The sequence below is a fragment of the Herpailurus yagouaroundi genome, unplaced genomic scaffold (assembly GCF_014898765.1).
Source record: "Herpailurus yagouaroundi ecotype Mexico unplaced genomic scaffold, PumYag 213, whole genome shotgun sequence".
In the NCBI taxonomy this organism is placed as follows: Eukaryota; Metazoa; Chordata; class Mammalia; order Carnivora; family Felidae; genus Herpailurus; species Herpailurus yagouaroundi.
In genome coordinates, this window is record NW_024412444.1 from 11049861 (window position 1) to 11053959 (window position 4099).

Here is a 4099-nt window from a genome sequence, read left to right on the forward strand (position 1 = left end):
TATTGTGTGTGTTCTTTTTGAGTCTTGAAGATGTTTGAAATGGATTTTCTTATTTAGCGAAGTTAATTTGAATATATTACATTTTGTGAACAGTAATCCAGGTCTCCGTGAATTTACTAATTGTTTACAGTGGAAATAAAATACAGGTTGCTATCATGTATATAACAGTGTGATGGGGAGCAACTTCAAATTTTAGTTTCTTTTAATAAAATAGAGTTTGACATTGTACATTTCTAAACTCAGATAAGGAGGCAAAAGCTGTAATAAAATGAACTGCCCCAAAAGCATGTATGGATGTGTTTTGTTTCACAACCGATGTTAGCTTTTAAAAAATGCAAGTGCTGTTTGCATGGCAGACTACAGACTGTTAGTGATGCTGCTCTCCTCTGTAGAAGAGTTCACAAGCACTTTCCTTTTTGGCTTCACCTCTTTCAGAACTTCTACAGAGAGCTGCATGTGACTAATTCTTTGTTAATAAGGCAATAAAGGTATATATACTTCATTAACTATATCTATAAGTTATTAAGGATTCAACTTGGTAACCTTATGACTTAGTTTTTGTCTAAAATGTTTTATATATTTTATAAACCTTAAAAAAAGTTCTTAGTGGCTTGTATAGATTCAGATAAATTTGTAGATTGAAATTTTATTTTCAAACCAAATATATGCTAGTAAAACATATTTTCGAATAATAAAGTGTTGGATCAAGTGAAAGGAAATTAGAATTAAGTACTTGATGATTGACATACAGGTTACTGGGGTAAAGTGTTTAACATGGATCACTTGATACAAGTGTAACTTCATTAGCTCACTGGGTGAATTCTCCCTTCTCTCTGAATAAGAAAGGTATTATTTCTTGTTGGATAAAACTAAGATATGGTGTAGTATGTGTAGTTCCTGGGGTTCAACTAGGAGATACTAAACTTTGAATGGGTTCACCGTTATGATCATAGTTAAATCACCACTGTATTAGTTTTTAAAGCAAGTCCAGGATGCTTTCACGGACTCTGAAAAAGGAGTAAAGAGAATCCATATAATCTTATTTGTGATGTAAAGGAACTCTTATTATCGTTGTAAATGACTGCATTAAGAAACTAAAATTGCCTAATTTTCACTAAATGGGCTAGATTTGCAAGATTGCCTTTTTTTTTTTTTTTTTTTAAGAAAACATTAACTTGGTAACTTGGCATGTTTTTTACCCTAAGAAGTTACTGCTTTTTCTTCAGTCTCAGTGGTGGTAGTTTTTTAAGTCACATTGAAAAGTTCCTCCCCACCACCACCCACAAATAGAGGTTAAGTCAATTCTTTGGGAAAAAGTATAAGTTAAGAAATAACCCCCATAATGCCTTTCCCTGTGTTTAACATTCTTTGCAAATGATGTTAACTTAAAAAGTCACTATCACTGTCCCAACTTACTGACATGCTCTGTACTCTTAGGAAATACTTGACACCATCAAGATTCAATGCTTACTGTTCACACTAATGTTAAACTTAGTGTTGGTCAATCAATAAGAGGTCTCTGTGACCTCCCCAATTATACAGAACAGTTGATTATATCCCTAGAGTAAAAAATATTCTGTCAAGTAATTGTTAAGTATGTTAATAGGAAAACTGAAGAAGAATTGTGGTTCTCTTAAAGGCTGATAAGCAGCAGCGTTGGAGTTGAGGATGGAACCATTATCTGTTTTCTGTCCCTCTGACCAATAAGCTTTTAGTGAGGGTGGAGGGCAGAATATCACCCATTGTCCTTTGTCTAACTTATTGAGTTGCTTTCCTGTGATGTAACATCTTGGTATTTTGTTAACATGTTTCTGTTCACATGAATTTTCCCCCTTTACCTTACATATTCTCTATCGAAAATACAAGTGAAATGTTTACTTCAGTTTTCCAGAGCATTCATGTCTCATTCACTGAGGCTTCCAATTCTTTAGCATATGTACGGAATTACCTCATATAGTAATAATAACCACTTTCAGATAATTTATTGGGGTCAGACTTTTTTTTAAGGATCCTATTTTTAAATCTTTATACCCAATGTGGGGCTTGAACTCATAATCCCAAGATTGAGTCACATGCTTTACCACCTGAGCCAAAGAGTCAGCCCTGGGGTCAGACTTCATTTATTTTTTTAATGTTTATTTTTGAGAGAAGGAGAGTGTGAGCAGGGGAGGGGCAGAGAGATGGGACAGAATCCCAAGAGGCTCTGGGCTCTGAAACCAAGTGGTCAGATGCTCAACTGACTGAGCCACCCAGTCGCTCCTCTCTCGACGTTTTAAATACTCCACTCTTCTTGCTTGCATGGTTTCTGAGAAGTCAGATGTAATTCTTACCTTTACTCCTTTATAGGTAAGGTGTTTTTTTCCCCTTTGGTTTCTTTCTCTGTTTTTTTCATCTTTGATTTTCTGTAGTTCGAAAATTATACACATGGAGGATTTGGGGCATTTATCCTGCTTGGTGTTGGATATCCAAGTTTTCTGGATATGTATGTGGTCTGGTGTCTGCCATGAAGTTGAGGAAATTCTCAGTCCTTATTGTTTCAAATATTTCTGTTTCTCTGTTATTCCCATTATGTTTATGTTACACCTTTTGTTGTCCAACAGTTCTTGGATGTTTTTCTGTTTTGGTTTTTGTCACCCTGCTCCAAGTTCCCCCCCGCCCCTTGCTTTTCAGTTTGGGAGGTTTCTTTTGCAATGTCCTCACGCTCAGATTCTTTCCTTAGCCATGTCCAGTATATTAATTAGTCCATCAAAGGCATTGCAGTCTTCATTTGTTATGTTTTTTTATTCTCTAGCATTTCTTACTGCTTTTATTAGAATTCATCTCTGCTAACATTGCTCATCTGCTCTTTTCTGTTGTCTTTATCCATGAGAGCCCTTAACATAGTATAGTTGTTTTAAATTCCCAGTCTGATAATTCTATCATCCCTGCCATATCTGAGTCTGGTTCTAATGCTTGCTCTCTCATCAAGCTGGTTTTTGCCATTTATGTATGTATGTATGTATGTGTTTATTTAAATATTTATCTATTTAAGTTGGCTCTATGCCAAACATGGGGCTTGAACTCATGACCCTTTGATCAAAAGTCACATGCTCTACTGATTGAGCCAGCCAAACGCCCATTTTTTGCCTTTTAGTATGTCTTGTCTTTTTTTTTTTTTTGATTACTGGACATGATGTACTGGGTAAAAGTAACTGCTTTAACTAGGCCTTCAGTAATGTCATGGTAAGGTGTGGGAGTAGGGGAAGCATTTTATAATCGTATGATTTGGTCTCAGTCTTCTAGTGAGCCTTATGCCTCTGGACTGTGAACTTCACATGTGCTTCTCAATTATTTTTTCTCCCCCTTAGGTGGGGTAGGATGGTAAAGTGGGCTGGAGTTGGGCATTTCCCTCCCCACACCCCCAGGTCAGTTAGTCTCTGATAAAACCCCTGTAAGTGAGGTTTTGGTTACTTTTTCTGAGAACAGAACTTGTTATAAACAGGACGCTCTGGCATATTTGAAGATGGTTTCTTTTCCCCTTCCTCTGCCAGAAGCATGAGATTTTTCTCTGATATTCTGTGATAAGCTGGTAGAAATCCAGGAGGTAAAAACATTAAGTTGTGGGGGCCTCTGAAGCTTTTAACTTAGTTGTTCAGACTGTGCCTCTAGCAAGTCCTCAATTACAGTTCCAGTGTCCCTACCCGGGATTTCTTCAGGGTAGAACAAAACATCCCTGGATGTCCCTGCAGGTTGTGATTCCCTGTATTCCCCTGCTGGGCTTCAATCACCGGGGCGCTGGGGGGGTGGGGGGGGGGGGGGGGCGAGCAGCGCACCAGTTTGCCCTGTGACATTTCAGATCTAAGAATAGTTACTGATTTTTCAGTTTGTTCAGTTTTTGTTTTCTCTATAGGACAAGAGTGGCAACTCCCAAGCTTCTTACATGCATGCTGGACCAGAAACCAGATGTCCTGGATCAAACTTCCTTAAATGTGGAAGTTCTCGTTCTTGGTATGGAGGTGAAGGTGACTTCTGACTTGTCATTGGAAACAAGTGCTTATGCTTCCTGGCAGCATGTTGGATGTTTTAATAATGTAAATATTAGCTACCAACTTCAGTAGAA